The sequence below is a fragment of the Cetorhinus maximus genome, chromosome 5, assembly GCF_964194155.1.
Source record: "Cetorhinus maximus chromosome 5, sCetMax3.hap1.1, whole genome shotgun sequence".
NCBI lineage: Eukaryota > Metazoa > Chordata > Chondrichthyes > Lamniformes > Cetorhinidae > Cetorhinus > Cetorhinus maximus.
In genome coordinates, this window is record NC_135883.1 from 31,474,446 (window position 1) to 31,495,326 (window position 20,881).

The following is a 20,881-nucleotide window of genomic DNA, read 5'->3' on the forward strand; positions in this document are numbered from 1 at the left end:
TGCCGGGATCACCTGATCATGGCTCCGAACACACCTGGCAGACATTGTTTGTTAGAGCTCTTCCACTGAGTTTGTAAGAATGCTCCCTTTGCACCCGAGAAACCTATTTGCATTTGAGAACTTTCAGACATGAGTTCATCCTTTGTGCAGAAAATGCAAAAGTCACCTGACCCTTGTGGGCCATCTTAACCACCTTGTTAGTGTCCATTTTTTGAATAAAAGGCAGTTCCAGAAAATTATACATTTACAAATGTATGAATAGGACATGTCTTCATTGGCTATGACATGAAGTATCTTGCATTTCTCTACATTGGATTTCAATTGACTGGTCTGGTCTGAGCAACTCCCAATTATATTCAAAGACTCCTATAGCTTATCCTGTTCGGTTTTGCAGTCTACCACCCTCATTAGGCTTACAAATTTAGCCACTGTGCTTGTGACCTTGAGCTCCAGATCATTTATGAAGATGTTAAATGAAAGAGGTCCCTGATGGTTTATGAGGCCTGTGTACTCAGCACCTTGTTGTATGGCTTACAGCTATCAAGAAAGGAAGCTCAAAAGTTTTCACCATCGATGTCTGTGGCATATACCTGGCAAATCTCCCCAAGTCTGCTAGCACTCATCAAGCAGAGGTGACTTTGCTGGCTCAGGCATGTCTGCTGGGTGGAAGACGGATGCATGCTCAAGGATATTCTGTATGGGAAGGAACCAGAGGACCAGGCGGATGCCCAAAGCTGGACTTCGAGGATGCTTGCAAGTACGATGCAAAGGCCCTAAACATCAATGTTTACATGTGGAAGAGACTAGAGACTGGCCAACAACAGAAGGAAATGGCAATATAACCTGTGAACCTGCCTGTGCCACCACGACTATCAGTGGTTACAGCAGATTGATATCAGGCGCCAACGCTAAATACAACAATCCACAAAACAAATGATAACCTTCTCCTTTGTGGCACTTGTAGCAGAATCTGCAGCTCATGGATTGGCCTTTTCAGCCATCAGCAAAATTGTACCATGTGAAGCTATTCTAACGTCAATGGATTCGCTGCAAGTCTATCATCTCAAGTTGGTGAAAGGATGCTGATGATCTCTGCCTTTTTAGTTCTGACAAAAGGTCATTGACATGTAATATTAGCTCTGCGCCTCTCCACAGTTACTGCTGGAACTACTGAGTAGTTCCAGCTTTTCTGTCTTTACATCAAAACCAGCGCAAAGCTGGCAATTGTTCTGTCATTTCTTCAGACATAAGAGCACTCTTCTGTAATGACCTAGCACGATCAACCGGGTTTGGATTTAAATATCTAAACCAATATACTTAAAAGCCCAAGCCTGGCTTTCAACAAAAGCAGAAAATGTTGGAAATATTCATGAGGTTGGGCAGCATCTTTGAAGTGGGAAACAGAGTTGAAGTTTCAGGTTGATGACCTTTCGTCAGAGCTCCCCTTTTGTTCTTTCCTCCCCTCCCTCCTTTTCACTGCCTCTCTGTTTGCTTAAAACATGATCCATTTCTAACAGCTTTCAGTTCTGACAAAGGTCATCAACCTGAAATGTTAACTTGGTTTGGTTTCTCTGCCCACAGATGCTGCCTGACTTGCTGAGTATTTCCAGCATTTTCTGTTTTTATTTCAGATTCACAGCGTCTGTGGTATTTACTTTTGAGTATTAGCACTATTTTCTTTAATGCGGATAGAAATATTTATTGTGGAGCATATGAAGGAATTATAAAAAAATCATCTCATTCATATGATGTTTCCAGCCAGTTAATGGACTCATTTAAATTTGAACCATCATATTCTTTTATTATTAAAATCAATATAATAAACAGCTACTATCAAAAAAAATGACTTCAGTTCATTTAGTAGTCTTGTTATGAAAAGTGAAATGTTACAACTCACTGGGGATAGTGCGCTGTGATATCAAGCCCCACTGTTCCCCGAATCATGACAAATGTGAAAAGTTTGACCAAACCACCAGATTGCCCCAATTCAACCCAACTGTTTAATTTAGGTTAACAGAATACAAGCACCAGGTTTGTAAACTTAACAAGTAAATAACTATTTATTGAACGAATTGTCTTTAACTAGTGGCAAAAGAATGAAATATGAACTGATAACTTCTAACACTATAATTTAAACTCCACCCCTTCTTAAATCCCTAGACACACACACACACATACAAGACACACAAAAATATGGATTTTAAGGGTGGGGTAAAACAGTTCAATAGCCCCAATTCCATGGAATAGGATTCGATGGGTTGATTTTGATCAAAGTCTTCCAAATTCCTCTCAGTTCTTGTTGATGACACGAGGTGGCCTTCCAGTACTTTCAGTATTTAGTTCATTGGTAAAGCACTTGCCTTTCAATGTTTCTAACAGTGATTTTCCCCTTTGCCTCTTGACAGGGGTTTTCAGAGCGAGAGCAGGTTTTAGAGATATGAGGGGAAAAAAATAGCTAGCTATTATTGTGGAATTACTGGAATCTTCCACACACAGCAAAAAGGGGTTTTTGGTTTGGTTCCTTTCAGGCTAGGAGCTATTCTACTGCACTCACACAAAATCTGGTCACCTGGTCAGGAGTCAATTAAAATGCTGTTGTCAGGCAGCTCCCTTGGTCTAGAACTCCTTTCCAGCACCATCCTGTCTTTCATGTCACACTCTGTTCCAGGACTGCAACATTGTATATATCTCTCATCCTGTTCCAGTGGACATGTCTTTCAACTACAGCCATTGTAATTTTACCACACTCCAACAGAAAATAAAAAGATATGTTCTTTACAACAGTCCAACAGAAATAAGGAGATATGTTCCTTGCAGAAAGTTGTGCTGCATTGAATTTAAATCAATTGCTTTTTTACTTGTGTCCTGCTTCGCTCTAGTCTGTCAATCATCATGCTGTTGAACTTCACATTGGGGTTGCAGAAGTAAGACTTGCTTTTATTAAAGGGATGTTATCACTGTGCTGTGGCATTTAGGAACGGTGCAAATTTCTGACAAAGCCTGCTCCGAGAACTCCATTCAAGGTGCAAAACATTGTCTGTCTAGATACAGACGCTATCGTGTGAGCCATTGTGATGTGTTTTTATCTTGTTTTTGAAGGCTGAAAGGTACACATGAGTTCAAAGAACTAGAAATTTTTTGGAGCTGCTTCACGTACCACTAGCGTATTATGACCGGAGCTGTGCATTTATGTGCGTCAGCCGAGCTTCTGCTGCACCTACGGTCAAGTTCCAGTGGAGGAGCATGAGTAGGGGCAGCTCTGAGGAAATTCTAGGCCAGTGCCCTCTCTGCTTGCTGCAATATATGTACATGAATTGTATTTGACAGTCTCAGTTCAGTTTCTATAGGGTACGGGTACACAGATCAAAACGAATGCCCTTAATTCACATTTAACTAGCAATAGCACTTAAAGGCCAGTGGATAGCTTGTTTAGGAAATGTTAAAATACCACTTTGGTTATGGATAAGGTATTTTGTTGAAACAGAGGAAAAGGAGATTTACTCCACATCTAACCACGCTATGTTTAACTACGTAGTGCTTGATGCTGACATTATGAGGGTTTTTTTTAAAACTTTGCTCTCATGGGGAGAAATCTAACCTATTGGGGATGCATATCAGAAATTTGATACAAAATGCAGCCAGAATATCATGCATCATGTGTGCCTGAGTTTCTATTGAGTTCCCAGGAGGCAGAAGATGATCCCTTATATGCCTGTCACAATTGGGAATTATTGGCAATTTAAAGTAGGAGGGATTTTTATCTTCAACTCCAACATGTTTCTGATGCGAACTCAGATTTGGTGTTTACAGATTAATTTTCAAAGATGCAGTTTTCTCCCAGCTGTTTTTAACATCGGGAAATTGCTGGGGCTGTTGGGACAAAAAGAGGATGGTATGTTTATGAGATAACCATTGAAATTTATATCCATAAGGGCTTTGCAGGACAATAGGTAATTTATTATCTAATTTCAGGCTTCTTGCATGCACAGCATGGGCTATCTGATAAGAATCCTTTCTTGGAAGGGTTAGCTGAGTTAATTGGTAGCCCTTTGGATCAACCCTGAACAAAGGAAAGGTTGAAGGTCAATCCCCTCCACCCCACTCCCTGTGGACACAGGGAAAAAGAAAAGAAAAGAGCTATGTGTTCGAGGTCAGTTGGTGACGGTCTACTGAGAGACAATGAAGTATGACCTCAACAGTTTACCAAAAGAGTTGACCAGGACCAGTATAACCCGTGGTCTTATTCAATGCTTTGACTGATCAAAAGCAATACATTTAGCTGCTAACTGAGACAACGTGGCATGGCTTATTCACTGTTCTTATTTGCAAAGAAGGACCAAGGTTAAGTTAAAGTAAATTTGATTTGCTGTAACCGCTACTTTGTATGTTCACTTGTTGACTGTAAAATAAAGCAGTTTAATGATTAGCTTCCAACTGCATCTTACTCAATTGCTGATCAGTCTCTGCCTATTAGAAGATTGGAGAGTACACATGTGATTCACACAGTATTGACAAGATGGTGCCATTATTGCTCTCCTGTGTCAAACTATTGCATAACTAGATATCGGGAAGTACGGATGAACTCTTGAACATCAAAGGTACGGGATCCACTGCAGTGGAACCCAAGGGACTGCCTGATGCGGACTTGATATTTGTGGCACTGTCCAAACCGGAAAGTCTTCTGGGGGCTGGAGTTCTGGCCTGGTGGCTGTTTTGTCGAATTTTCATGCATCTCCTGTGGGAAGCCAGTGAAAATACTGCAAACTCTGCCTGGACCTGGAATATGTTGGACAAGGACATGAGTTCTCTTGGGACTTACCAAAAAGCTCATATAAGGAAGCAGTCTATTAACCCCAAGTCATGTGCCAGTAGCTCTGTCCCTGGATGGAGAGGGAAGGCAGGGTAGAATTAGAGCTTGAATATCCAAAGATGAGGGAGGAGAATTTAAGACAATTAAGCCTCAATATAATGAGTGTCCTGGGAAGTAGCTCACTCATGCTGTACCATGTAGCCTCTGTCAGTGGGGTACACCTCAGATGTGCGCTTCAGTTACCAATGACCTGCTTTTGTGGACCTCCAAAATCTGTGCCCATCTTTCCCTGTCCTTCTTAACTCCATGTTTGAATCCTTCCAATCAGATTTCTGGCTCTGCCACTCATACCAAAATGGCTCTTATCAATGTCACAAATGACATCCTCTGTGACTGTGACCATGGTAACCTATTCCTCCTTGTCCTTCTTGACCTGTCTGCTACCTTTGGCACAGTTGATCGTACCATCATGCACCAATGCCTCTCTATCTTTGTATATCTGGGTGGAACTGCACTTGCCTGGTTCCATTCTTATCTATTAAATTATAGCCAGAGTATTGCCTGCAATGGTTTCATTTCCTGCTCCCACATTGTTACCTCTGGTGACCCTCAAAGATCTATCCTTGGCCCATTCCTATTTCTCACCTACATACAGCCACTTGGTGATATCACCCAAAGGTGCAGTATCAGTTTCCATATGTATGCTGTTGACTCCCAGCTCTAACTCCCCATCCTCCCTCTTGACCCCTCCACTGTCTCAAGATTGTCAGACTGCTTGTTTGACATCTGGTAGTGGAGCAGAAATTTCCTCCAACAAAATATTTGGAAGACCAAAGCCATTGGTTTTGGTCTCTGCCACAATCTCTGTCCCCCAGCCATTGATTCCACCTCTCTCTCTGGCAACTGTCTGAGGCTGAACCAGACTGTCCACAACCTTGGTGTCCTGAGGTGGGCTTCCACACCATGATTAAGACCGTCTATTACCACCATGTAACATGCCTGAACTCTGTCTCTTCCTCAGCTCATCTGTTGCTGAAACCCTCATCCATGTGTTTGTTACCTCTAAACTTGACTATTTCAATGTACTCATGTCTACCTTTTGTAAACTTGAGGTCATCCAAAACCCTGTTGCCTATGCCCTAACTCGCACCAAGTCTTATTCACCCATCATCCCAGTGCTCACTGACCTAAACTGGCCTCTGGTCCAGCAACAGCACAATTTTAAAAATTCTCATTCTTGTTTTCAAATTCTTCCATTGGCTGCGCCCCTCCCTGTAACCATCTGAGATATCTGTGCCCCTCCAATTCTAGCCTCTTGCTCATGCCCAATTTTAATAATTCCACCATTGGTGGTCGTGCCTTCAGTATAACCGCCAAAGTTTTAAGCTCTGGAATTTCTTCCCTGAACCTTTCTGTCTCTCTTATCTCCTTTAAGAGGCTCCTTAAAACCTACCTCATTGACCAAGTTTTTAGTCTGCCCTAGCATCTGCTTACATGACTTGGATAATGCTCCTGTGAAATGGTTAAGGATGTTTTACTATTTTATAGTGTTAAAGGCACTATATAAATTTAAGTTGTTGTTATCTTGCCTTCTGAGCTACTGAACTTCATCAATGATGGGTGTAGGCGAATGCATCCATATATCTTTTTCTGGGTGTGCTGACCCACACATTTTCAGGACTTCAATCTCCAGCACTTCAATGATGAGCACATCATTTTCAAGATTTCAAAAGCACAGTTTGGCTATCTATGTAATGATATATAACTGTAGCTCATGCCACTGCACGCTATTGTCCTCAGTTTCTGCAGGGCATCTTTTGATCTTCTGCTGCCATTAACGTCATGCCTCTGATGGTTCATCGCTCTCCTATTTAAGTTGCAGCAGGAAGGGAGGAGAAGCCCTGTGAAATGTTGAATCTCTGTCTCTCAAGATACTTACTCCAGTCCTAAGATCAACGACTCTACAGCGCTCTTGAGGATGTGATAGTGGTCAAAGAAAATGAAAGTGATCTTTTAATCTTTTTTGAGTAATTTTTCTGAAATTCCAAAAGTTTCTTGCATGTTAAAAAAAAAACGTCAATTCTGTTTCTTTCCCCGCAGATGCTATCAGGCCTGCTGAGTATTTCCAGCATTTATTGTCCTTATTTCAGATTTCCAGCAACTGCAATATTTTACTCCTGTATCAGAAATTCTTGCTTATGAGTTGCATTTAAGTGGATGGATTTAGTTGAAGTAATCTCTGCTATTATTTGCAATCGGTGTTGGTTGTTGTCCCAGCTTTAGTTTTGTCGCCTTGAAGATCTGTCTACAGTAAATTGCTCATTATTGTCAGTGAGTCATTCTGTGCTGCGGATTACTTGTTTAATATCACAGGGGGCTTTCATGCAAGTAATTCATTGAAAACAAAGCCCTGTGTTTCTCCACAATCATAATATTTCTTCCCAATCCCTTTTAAATGATGCACATGCTGTTCTGCAAAGCTTTTATCTTTCGTCAAAGCCTGGCTGTGGCAGCATTCAAGATTGGTTCCCAGGAATCGGTAAACACGGGTAGCAACATAGCATGAATACTGTTACCATGGTACGGTGCTGCCTGGCTAACCTTGGCTTGTTCGTCAAAATAATCTTATTTTTGGGTATGTTCTGTGTCTTCCAGGTGGTGGATATTCATGTCAGGGAATGGATAATACTCTATTTTCAGTCCCAAAGCCTTAGTTTTCCAATTCCAGAGCAGTTCCATCTGGAATGGCGAATAATCCCATGTTTCCAGGGAGTGTGCTCGGCTCCTACATCCTCCGTCAGTCACAGGCCCCTGATGTCTTCTAGGGTTCACAGAAGCTGCGGGGATGGCTCCTCGGGGACAAGGGCTACCCACAGAGGGTGTGGCTGATGACACCCATGCGGCGGCCTCAGACTGCAGCAGAGTGAAGGTATAACGAGGCTCATGCTGCAACTCGCATTTTGGTGGAGCAAACCATTGGGATGCTGAAAATGAGGTTCCAGTGCCTGGACTGGTCTGGTGGAGCCCTGCAATATAGTCCACAGAGGGTGTCACACATCATCATCATCTGCTGCGCCCTTTACATGCTTGCATTGCAACAGGGAAAGGAGCTGGCTGAGGAGGAGTTGGAGTTCTCCTCTGATGAGGACGCCAACAGGGATGAGGGTGAGGAGGTCCTCGAAGGCAACGATGATGAGGATGAAGCCCTCACACTAGCCAGATGAGGCAGGCACACTCAAGAGGCCCTCATAGCTGCTAGATTTGTGGGCGATGATGACGACATGCAGTGAGGAGACACCATAGATCCTCACATAGCATCTATGAATGTTTGACTCCTGTCTGGCTGAGGGCAGCTCGCTTGTGCTCTGTGATCAGGGTCATATCATAGAGATGCAGCCATGAAAGTTTAAAAGCATCTGACCCTTTGTCCACCTTTAGCACCTGAGCCCTTCAGGATCACAGCGTCACTGATCACAGATGCTGAAGAGATGGGGGCCAGCCCCATCTTAAAAGTGCTGAGAGCACACAGAGAGAATGACGGAACTCTGTGATGCCTGCCCACGATATTCTAGCAGCAATGACAAGCACCATCGAGGTGCAGGCATCAGTAATGTGTCCAGGGAGTGTGAGGCTGGACCATCACTTTGGTCTGAGGGCTGCACAAAGTTTCCTGGACTGAGACACCTGCCTTTATCTTATTCAGAAAGGTTTCACATCTGAGTGACAAAAACACTGCTCATCAGAACAAGGAACCATAGGCAGGGAGACATTCTTGGGAGTTTATTGACAATAGTGAACAGTATGTACGAGTGATTAACACCCATGCTCAGGCTGTGCAACTACATTTTCTTAAATTTCCTAACCCTGCCACTATGTCTTGGTGCTCCCCGGACATCCACAGCACAGATGGAGGCAGCTTGCTGACTACTACGTCCTGTCTGTGATGACCTTGGTGGGCATCCTCTGGAGGACCTAGACCTGGAGGGTCCTGGCCTGCTTTTGGGGTCCTGCTGTGTGGCAGTGGCATCCTCCTCAGCCTGTGGAGTTCGAGCTGCTGAGGTCATAGGAAGAGGGGATTCAGATGGGCCGGTCACTCCTGGAGTCACCTGGATGGATGGCTCCCGGTGGTACACCTGTTGACCCTCCTTCCTACGGGTACCCAAGGGTCCCTGGCTGGCTCCATGAGGAGAAGGGGTAGCTGGAATGAGATCGAGTTGTTGGAGGACAACTATGGTGTCGGTTATAGAGTTGAGCCCGTGCAGCAGTGCAGGACCAATGTCCTGGACTAAGGTCTCTATGGTAGCTGTCACCCTACCAGTATTGACCTTGGTATGTTGGCATGCTGGTGCAATCACCTCAGCCTGAAGGTGGACGGACTCCTCCATTGTGCCTTGCAGTCTGAGGAGTGCAGCAGACATCCCTTCCTGATGTTCCTGAGCTTGCCTTTGCAGCTCCACAACTGTGACATGACCGAGTTCAGAGGCTCATCACCTGTCTTGGATTCAGCAAATCTCTGGACTCCAGCAGTCCTCTGAATGCTGGACACCTAGGAAGTCCCTGCACCCGCCTGTTGTAGATCAGACTGTGCTATGTACTCACCAGATTGTGATCTCGAGGCTACTGTAAATCGAGGTCCCACCGAAGCGTATGCCTTTGCGCTGGTGGAGGGTGTGGGTGAGCGCTGTGATGGGGCTTTAGGGAGGGTACCTCCAGTTTCCTCTTCAGAGGTTTTTTCAGGGCTTGATTGGAGGCTCGTGGACTTCGTCAACTGTTTCCCAGATGTGCCTGCGGAATCAAGGGGAGCTAATCAGTGTACAGCAGTGGCCTGTGAAAGGGGGCACATCGCTCACAGCGTGGTTGTCTGATGGGTGTTGCATTGCTGGACTTGGTAGAGCACCGCCAACCTCACCGTCAGTACAGGAATGGTCCAGATCCTCACCGGCCAGCTGGACGGCTGTTTTCAAAGTCCGTGAGAACCTTGATTTCAGGCATTCCTCCACCGGTCGGCGACCTCTCCCTCTTGTTGTGTGCCAGCTTGTCCTGCAGAATAGAGAGAGTGTAAGCAGGATGCCTGCTAGGCCAGATGATAACTATGCCTGGCATGTGTGGGTGGGTGAGTGGTCCCATGGATGGGATGAGGACAATGAAGGTGTGTGGGAGAGAGTGAATGGTGATACCCCTTGAACTAGCAGTGAGTGAGGGCCCTGTGGATGCGTGATGGGTTTGTGAGTGTGTGAGTTGAGAGTAATGAGAAGACTTACCCTGGCAGAATGGAAGAGATCATTCATCCTCTAGTGGCACTTTTGCAGGGCGTTAGCTCTGACAACTGCTGCCACCGCCACCCAAGCTGGATTAGTGAGGTTGCTGCCCATCCTGTGACCAGAGTGGGTGCAGAGGCCATAACAGCGAGCCTCTGCTGCATCCGAAAGGTGATGGATGAATGTTTCATAGAACCAGCGGGCTGCAGTCTTTTGCCTTTCAGGGCCATGTCTTCTTTGTGGCAGTCGTGGGCAGTCGCGCCCGACATGCTGAAGCGGCAAGGTGATGGCGTGACGGGCGAATGAGAGCCTGCCCACCATGGAAACGGCGTGTTTCCTAGGAATGCCTGATTAATGCGGCGGGTCTGGGACGATACGTGTGAGAACCCACCATTGCGGCCGGCGGGTAAAACGTCGTTTTACCCGCCAACTACCGCACTTCTTGCAAATCTAGGCCAATTCCACCCTAAGTCTGCGGAGAAGTAACAGAGCAGCTCCACATCTAAGGCTTTGTTTGATGGCTGGTGAAGGGGAGATGCCAGCATATGAGATGGTTACAGGGGAGATGTTTCTGTTCTTTGCTCCAGACCACCTTCTCCATAGGTCAGCATTACTGAATAAACTGGAAGGAGATCTGAAGCAGTAACTGATCATTACCCAGAGTTGTTGGAATTTGGAATGCACAGCCTGAAAGGGTAGCGGAAGCAGATTCAATAGTAACTATCAAAAGGGAATTGGATAGAAAATAAATGCAGAGTATGGGGAAAGAGCAGTGGAGTGGGACTATTGGATATCTCTTTCAAAAAGCTGGCGTGATGGGCTGAATGGCCTCTTTCTGTACTGTATGATTCTATGAATATATGATACTGTTACTGACCATACCACGCCGATGCATGGTAACTGCAGATGTTCTTGCGACGTATGGCATCCGGCTCCCTGCTGGCCCAGAACCTGTGAAGCCAGTTCTACATGGCTGTTGTTAGATAGGAATGCCAAGATCTGCAGAGATGGTTGAGGCCATTATGATATATGTAGCTGATTAAGCTGTAATTGTGGACATCCTGGCCTGTCTTGTCTCATCAATACCATTTAAAGTATGCAATACTGTGAGTGGGGTGCTTCCTAGTGCACAACAGCAATAAGCACCTCTGCGCACCTCTGCATCCTAGATGTAGGTGGGCTGTACATAAGAGAGGACTATACTCCACCTAATCTAATCATGATCTATAAACTTAGTGACTTCTTCCTGATGCAGCCTCGTCTGGCACAGATCCAGAGCTACATCATTGGAGGTAGCAATATATCTGACTATTCACCTACCGCTCTCCACCTAATACCAGACGACTTAACTCCTCATCCTCCACACTGGCATCTCAGAACCTTCCCCTTTGATGCCCAAAATTCATAGCCTCCATTTGCATCTGGCTTACTCAATTTATTTGACAATGTGAGCCCCAAAACTTCCCTGATATTTCTGTGGGGAAATGTAAGTTCCCCCAAAGGGACAAGGAAGAAAGAGTGGGTGAACTAGAAACTTAGCATAAAGTGTTCCTGAAGGCACTGTTGGCAGGGCCAAGACAGCAAGATCTGACGCCTTCTGCAACAAATGTGGCTGAAGCATATTATGGGGCATTTATGGGACAGGGAAAGCAATGTATGGACTACATATGGAGCTGGAAAAAACATCAGGAGGCATGGGGACCCCTTCCTGTAGGCCACTCTACATCCATCCTAAAGCTCCATGGTTATACCTGCCCCAGGACTATCTTCTGTGGAGACGTTCCTCTGCAAAATTCCAAAGTAGCTACTCCACTACTGTGGAGTAACTCACCCTCCCAATGCAAACACATATAGAATATATAGGCAGCACAGGTCATATGAGGATGACCCTGAAGAGTTGTGTACAAGAAAAGGGCACTTCACTGAAGAAGCAACAGAACAGCTGTCACCTACTGTAGGAAGTCCTGCAGCTACACTCATGTGCCTGCACTGCTCTCTTTGTGCCTATGAAAATGACCACTACACTCTTTATGGTCCAATCTCATTTCAGACAGCTACTGGCAATCTCTGCATTTATCAGGACACTGATGCCCTTTACAGGAAATGTGGGAAATTCATGACCTTTGACATGACAAGGCAGCAGAGTCATTCACTTTCCCAGAGTCTCGGTGGTGGTATGTTACATAGAAACACAGCACAATAACAGATCACTTGGTGCAAAAGGACTATAACAGTGTTTAGATTCCTCAGGAACTTCCTCCTAACCTACTTCATCTCAGCTAATCAGCATTGCCTTCTAGTTCCCATGTATTATAAGGCTTCCCCTTAAATGCTCTAGCCCATTTGCCTCAACTACTCTATTTGGCAGCAAGTTCCACAATCTAACCACTCTCTTGATAATGAAGTTTCCTCTGAATTCCTTATTGGATCCTAGCTAACTCTTTCTAATGTCATAATTACAGCTGGTAACTAAATCAGCTGGTTTCAGAAACAGTTTGTATTCTCCCAAAAGTGGAAACATATTTTCTGCATATACCCAATGAAACCAATTCACAATTTTAAAGACTTTTATTAAGTCATCATTGAGCCTTCTCTTTTCTGGAGAAAAGAACCATCTGCACCTCCCCCCCACCCCCATTCAGTCTTTCAATATTGTTGTTTACAGAGGCAGGGATAAGGGGAATAGCTCTGCATGGCCGTTAAATTTCCCCACTGTGTAATTTATTGTCCACATATCAAATAAAGGATCACTTCAGATTAACTGGAGAAGAGGCCCAATCTCAACTCACTCAAAACCCATTCACTTACACAGAGTGAGTGTTGGGCTCCTTCTTTCCTTGGGCTGGATTTTGTGGTCAACAGCAAAGCTGTTGCTCAAAGAAAACTGCAGACAAGGATATAGCCATTCGACAGTGTGGTTTACCCTTTCCCTACATCACAATGAATCTGGCATCAAGTCAAGCAGATTTCTAGGTATCCAATAGCAGTGAGATCATCATAGAGGTTAAGCAGCCAATCACATTGAAGTATTGTCACAGACAGCAAATAGGAAGACTGCTGAATCTCTTCACTTATAACTTTACATTTTACAGATAGCAAAATAAATATATCCTCCATAGTCAGCCACCAAGTATCTAATATGCACAGTCCTCAGAAGCCATGCAATAGCAATCGGAATTCTTTTAAGTGCAGTTGGAAAAATAGAAACCTCTAACAACCTAATAAAACTGTAATTCAACCACACAGCTATGGATACTGCAAAAAATCTTTATTCTCACTGATAAAAGAAATCTGCTTAAGTGTTGTGAAAGCAAATATTTCTTCTGAAACCACATTAATACTGATAATACACTGATAATATTATAACAATCTCTCGAAGCTGTGAATCAAACCAAATAATTCCTCTGAACAACTGTGTCAATAGACCATTTGCTGAGCTCAGGCCCCATCTGCTTTTGAAACTAAGCCAAGCATTCATAATGGCCACAGCTATCAGAAGAAAACTGCAGGTCCAGACAATGAAACTGAAATACCAGATGGTGTGTTTTCCATTTCAAAGCAGAATGTCAGCCAATGAATGGAGTGGACAGGTGGTTAGATTTTTTTAACTTTCAATTTTTTTTCAAAGTTAAAGATCTTTGGACATCTAAATCACAGTCAAAAATATTACATGATGGTTTCCCAGCAGTTTTCTAAGGTTCTGAATGCATTATGGTATTTCTTCCAATGGGAAAAGCATTCAAATGCACCTTAACACATGAACAATGCTGCTCAATGTAATGGTTAAATTCACTGCAGTTAAAACACATCCACGCTACAATATAGCAACTAATAGTGATATTTGAAGTTGTCAAGACATTTAATACTTACCAGTAAGAATGTTTTTGATTCCTCAGCAGGCTTCCCCCAGTGGGCACAAACTCTCCAATGAGGTGGGGGTTTTTTGTGCATCCAAAACCAAATTCTAATTTCCTACAGGACTCATAATAGTTACCCTGACCTCAGGAGAGGTGCTTGCGGGGTTGTGACTCAGGCTTTCCTGACTAACGAGAAGGTCACACACAAATAGTGTGGTGTCAGGGAGGCACTGCAAATTTGAAATTACTGCACAATGTTCAAAGATTATGGGCTGTAACTCCTGAGCTCCAGGGCAGTGTATCTGGGGGGTACCCCAAAGATGCGCTGGGGAACCCCCCCCCTGCAAGTTCCCAGGTAAGGATTGCACGGCAATTTCCCAGCAAATTCAAATTTCTAATGGGCAATTGCCCAGCACTTGGAACCATCCAAAAATGTGATTTAAATCGCAAACTTCTGATGGTTCCGATTGTGTTACAGCAATGGTTACCCCGAAACAGTTAGAAGAATTAAAACCACTTCTAGCCTCTGGGTAACTATTGTACTGACTTTCCCTGACCCCCATGAGACTCCTCCAATGCCCCCAACCCCCCATGGTGCTTTCCCAAACCCAATAACCCCCCAACAGCACACAGGACTCCCCCATCCCCTACTTCTACCCCTCCCCACCAACTAATCCCCCTTAATCCCCATGGGACTCTTCCCACCATCCCCCACTACCATGCCCCTTCTGACTAACTCCTCTGACCCCCAACAGAGCTCACCCCAACCCTCCACTAATACCCCCTGACTAATACCTCAACACCCCATGGGGTACATCCACCACCGCCCTCCACCCCCGACCTCCACATGGGACACCACAACCCCCCAACCCCCAAGGGACTCCCCCATTCTTACCCCCCCAGGCCCGACTCCCGACCCCCCCAAGGCCTGACACTTGACCCTCCCCCTCCAACCCAGCCCAATTCCTAACACCACTATCCCCCTCCCCAACCCAGGCTTGACTCCTGACCTCCCCATCCCCACATCCAGGCTTGACTCCCGATCCTCCCCCATTCCCAGCCTGACACCACACCCCCCACCCCCAGGCCTGACTCCTGACCCTCCCCCTCCAACCTAGCCCAATTCCTAACACCGCTACCCCCCTCCCCAACCCAGGCCTGACTCCTGACCCCCCCATCCCCACATCCAGGCTTGACTCCCGACCCTCCCCCATTCCCAGCCTGACACCACACCCCCCACCCCCAGGCCTGACTCCTGACCGACCCAGCCCGCACCCCCCCTCCACCCCCCCCCCCCCCACCCTCCCCCTTCCGCCCCTCGACCGACCGACCCACTTACCTTCTCTCTGACTTGTCAAAGACCTTTAAACTTGACTGGACCATTAAACTTACCTGGTTTATGGCAGTAGTGCTGTACAATAGTGGGCGTGGCTTACTTATCTGTGACACTAAAGTACTTGACTGTTGGCCCCGGGAGTGCACTGCATTACACAGATCTCACCTGGCCTGAGTCAGAAGGTCAGGCAAGATAGGATCGTCTGGATTTCCAGGTAGGTAATTTCAAGCGGAGTGGCAATCCGACTTAGTTGCACCCCATCGGAAGTTATGGCTCTTTGTCATTCTCGGCCCCATTTGCCTCGGTCATCTGACAAAAATCTGGCTCTAGAAGTTGTTTTCAGTTTCAGAGGAGTAATGACTCTGAATGCTGACTGTTTCACCATCATTACCACCACACAACCTGGGCCATTAGTGTTCTTATCCTCAGTGTAAACCTCATCATTCAGAAACGTTTTTGTAATTCATAAAGTTTGAAAACATTACAATCAAGTTGGCTGAACTGTCATGTCACAAGGCTTTAGATACTGAATCTCATCTTTAAGATTACCTTCTATCGCTTGCTAAGCTACACTCATGCAATATGATATTAAAGGTTTTAACAGGGTCTTAATACTAATACCAAAATATTTATGGAAACAGCACCTTTCGAAGGCCTGTGAATTTGGGATGACAAGTTTCAGTGAGCATTTTAGTCACTGTCTTAGCATTTCTTCTTTCAAATAAATCATGACCACAATCTATTACAATATTGAATTTTGTAGTCAGTGGCGAAGGAACTACATTCAGCATTCATCTTGAAAAACACTGCCTACAAAGTTTTAGCAGGCTCCAGAGATCAGACTTCTTTTCTGATGTCAGTTTGAATTGAGCACCTTCTATGTGCATTCCACGGTATCTAGCAACTGGGCAGTCAGCAGGTATACTGATCGCCCAGTCAGATTGCAGAATGCTCACCGACCACTAACCAAATGTAAAAAGAAAGGATTATAAATTGCCTTGGGAGGATAGTTAATGCAGGGGAAGGCACTGGTTGGATTCCATTTGGAGTACTGTGCACGATTCTGGTCTCTATAATTATGGAGGCGCTTGGAAGTACTGGAGCAGGTGCAGAGGAGGTTTGCAGAGATGATCCAAGAACTGAGATGGGGGGGTGATCGGGTGGTTGGAGGGGTAGCCGGGTCGGGGAGGAGTTGTCAGGTAGTTCACCAGGGAGTCGGGGGCCATTGGGGGGGGCGGGGTGTGGGGTGGCGGGGATGGTGGTGTGGGTCAGTAGTACAATTACCCAGGAGTTAAGACTGGTCATAATCCTTCTAACTTTTCTTGGGTAACTATTCTGCTAAATGAGTCAGAACCATGTGAAGTCCCTGACTTTAACTCAGAGTTTCAGAGGGTTCCAGATGTAGGGGAATTGCCCATCGGAAGTCCAAACTTCCTGGGCAATTCCCAGGTAATCATTGTGTTGGGACTTCTGGGGGGGTCCCCCAGCGCATCTTGGGGAGTATGTCTGGGGTACAACCATCTGGAGGTCAGAATTTCTGGGCCGATGAATACCAGTTCATGCAGGTGGGGTTTTGTGAAGAGATGTGGGACGGGGCTCATAAGGACCATAAACACTGGTCGAGTTGACCACTGGTTGAGTTGGATGGCCTGTTTATATGTTGTAAAATTGGATGTAATTAAAGCATTGTATTGAGAGCATACTCATGACATACTCATGGAATTAAGGGAGAAAGTTAAACAACAAAATGCAAACCAAATTTAAAAAAAATCAGTAACATATTCAATTTCTTCTGAGGGAATGAGATTCCACAAGTAAAATTAATGTTTCAGGGCAAGAGTGATTGTTCAGCTTTAAATAAGACTTACTATGCTGTTTGCATAGAGCTTGAGTATTGCTGAAGAAAGACATTTTGTCAAAGCTTTTTGTCTTGCATTCATCAGGACAATCACAAGAATACCAATGACAGGGGAAGCAACAACTTTATACTGTATGAAAAGAGAGTGCTGATGGGTTGGCAAGTGGACTCTGAGTGGTAGAGGTATTGCCATGGAGAATGCACCAGTTAATGATGACTGACAGTTAACTACCAAGCATTATTTGAAATTTCAAACCAGGCAGCTTGACTCTGATTGGTCAAGACATTGCCCTGAGGAATGAACCAGCGAATGGCTATTACTTATTTTGTTTAGCTGAAACTGGTGCAACGTTTGTACACGTTCCTTCTGTCTGTAAAGAACAAGGCCCTATGTGTTAATACATATAGCTTCCAGTACACGCAAATGCGCCACATTGCGAGTCCAACTGACAATCTTAAATTGGGTGTCAGCTTAATTTTTTGCACGCTGAGGATTATTTAGCAAATATTGTCCAAGCGCGGAATCATATCACAGTGCCCAACATTATAAGCTATGCAGACAGAAAGAAGTTGTGCACACATTGCGCCTGTGTCAGCTGAACAAAGTAAGTGATAGCCTTTCGTTGGGTCATTCCTTGGGGCATTGCCTTGACTAATCAGTCAATCTGTCTGGTTTAAAATTTCAAACAATGCTTGGCAGTTAACTGTTAGTCACCGTTAACTGTTGCATTCTCCATGGCAATGTCTCTACGAATCAGAGTCCACTTGTCAACAAGTCAGCACTCTCTTCACATACAGTGTAAAGTTGTTGCTTCCCCTGACATTGATATTCTTGCCCTGATGAGTGCAAGACAAAATTTATTTTCTCAGCAATACTTACTATGACATTAAAAACTCAGTTGCTCCTGATTGAAGAAAGCTTAAGGTTTTCATCAATCCTTAGAGTGAGAAGCTCATGTCTTAACAGTGACTTCTGTGCAGATTCCATCGGTGAAGACTGCGACTGCACAGACTGTGGAAGAGCAAAGTATCTCTGACACAACATCCAGATTTACATTTTCAACGACTCGTGTAAGGGTGACATTAGTTCCTATCAGTTTTGCCCAGAAATGACAGCCTCACCATTATTTCTAGAGCAAAATCCATGATCAAGATCTTCCGGTCAGCGAGCGGGGACGGGGTTTGCTCGCCGACCTATAAAATGACGCGGGATGATGTCGGGTGGAACTTCCTACGTCGCCCTGCGTCATTTCCATTTTCAGGTCGGCGGGGGCGCAGCCGAGTCAGCTGCGTGTCCGCCAACCTGTCAACGGCCTATTGAGGCCTTTGAGAAACTAATTAAAATCATTAATGGACCTGCTCATCCAACCTTAAGGTTGGCGGGCAGGCCGGGAGATCTGGTGGGCTTCGGAAAAAGCATGAGGCCTCATCCATGATGTTTCATGAGGGCATTTAAATTTTTATCAAATCTTTCAATATAAGTTGTGGACATGTCCCAACTCATGTGACAGTATCACATGAGGGGACATGTCAGGGAAATTTTTTTATCATTTTAAAAATTTTAATTCCGAGCTGATCTCCCTGAGGCAGCACTTATCCATAGGGAGATCCGTACGCTCTTTTGCTTGCATGCGCGAAACAGCGCACTCCCGGCTGTGGGAATCCCCCCCCTAGCCTGCATAGGGAGCTCATAGCACCTCCGAGTGGAAGTCATGCTGGGCGGGCCTTAATTGGCCTGCCCATGTAAAATGGCGGTGCGCTCCTGCACTTCCCCCACAATGGGGGGAAAATTTTCCCCCATGGGTAGAATTTTTCGCTGAGCGGGCGGGTCTGCGCCCGACCCCCTCGAGCATAAAATATTGCGGGCAAGTGTCCCGATGGCATCGTGCACTTGTGCGATATTTTGGTCGATGGGTGCACGTGACTGCTGGAGCTCCACCTGCCATTAATTAAGAGGCCAGTTAAAGCCATTAAAAAGACAATTGATGCTGATTTTTCATTGCCCGTGCAATTTTGTGTTTGTTACACAGGTAAAACAGGCAGGCGCCCAGCTGACAATCTCAAAAACCTCATCCACAGGTGGGATAAAAAGGGTTAGCAGCATTGCCAGTGTGAGTAGTGAGGGTTTTGGTAGACAGCTTGCTTCTGGTGACTTATTGGTATATGACAGCTTCATCTCTGTTCGGAGTTTCACTGTTAGCATTCCCAGGCTTCATTTCAGGACTTCTTGGTGTCTCCAAGGACCCCGGAGAATTCAGACCGCATGGACCCTTCCAGGTATCAGACAGCCTTCCATTACCCTGGTAATGGGGATTGTGGCCTCTGCTGAAGGCACCTCCTCTGAGGAGGAAGAGAGGGGCAGAAGGGAGAGGAGGCCAGGTGTCCCTATGCAGCTCCCAGGGGAGGGACCTGTGGGAAGAGAAGCACAGGCACTGGGGGTGCAGTGCCAGGAGGTAGTCCAAGGCGTGAGGGGCCGCAGAACATGCCATTATCCTGCTGCCTGGGTTTACAGGCGGCAATGCAGCTACCTCAATATGTCTGAGATGCAATGCCAAAAGAGGCTCTACCTCTCAAGGGAGACAGTGACATCCATTTGTCAGATGATTGGGCCTGAGAACAACTCCAACTGTGTGGGTGGACACCCCATACCAATGGCTTTGAAGGTCACAGTGGCCCTCAACTTCTTTGTATCTGGCTCTTTCCAGGGGCCAGTGGGAGATCTGTGTGGAGTCTCCCAATCAGTTGCCCACAGTTGCGTCAAGCTGGTGACAGAAGCTCTGTTCAGGCAGGTATTCAGTTTCATTCATTTTATATGGATGAGGCCAGCCAGGCTGAGTGAGCCAGAGGCTTTGCAGCAATTGCTGGGTTCCCCTGTGTCCAGGGTGCTATAGACTGCACTCATGTGGCCATCAAGGCGCCAATGGGTGAGCCCGGTGCCTTTGTCAACAGGAAGGGATTCCACTCCATGAACTTGCAGATAGGATGCAGATTCTGCAGTCTGTGTAAGGTACCCTGGTAGCTCCCATGACATGTACATCCTGAGACACTCCCAGGTGCTGAGGCTCTTCAGTGCTGCAGCCCGACTGGATGCTGCTGGGTGACAAGGGCTATCTATTGAAAAGGTGGCTTATGATGCCTCTCTGCCACCCAAGAACAGAGGCAGAGCAGCGGTATAACAGTAGCCATGCCTCCACAAGGGCGGTGATAGGTCTTCTGAAGACTCGCTTCCGATGCCTGGACCGTTCAGGGGTAGCACTACAATACTCACCAGAGTGGGTGTCCCTGATAGTTGTTGCATGCTGCACTCTCCACAATCTGGCACTGGCAAGTGGGGTACCCACTGGAGCATGAGGGTCTTGATGCACCTCCACAGGCCACAGATGATGAACTCAGTCGTGAGTCAGAAGAGGAGCACGGTGAGGAGAATGCTGAGGGCTTGGAGACAGACCTTTGTAACCTCCAGGGAGGCAGGGGCACCAGGGACACCTTGGTCCAAAGCTCCTTCAGATAGGCTGCCAAATAATTGCTACCACCTCATAAGGGCTGCTGCCTCCATCCCGGATGTCTGCAATGACCCTTTCCTTTGACCCCAAAGTCCACTCAGTGCCTGTGCACTAAAGTTTTGAGCCACCCATGTCCAGCATCACATACTGGCGCACCACATTTAATAAAAAAAGTGATAATACTCAGGCCATTACAACAAAAGAAAATTTATCTCATGTTGACAATCAAAACAAATTAACAGAAGCTTCTATGGTCTTC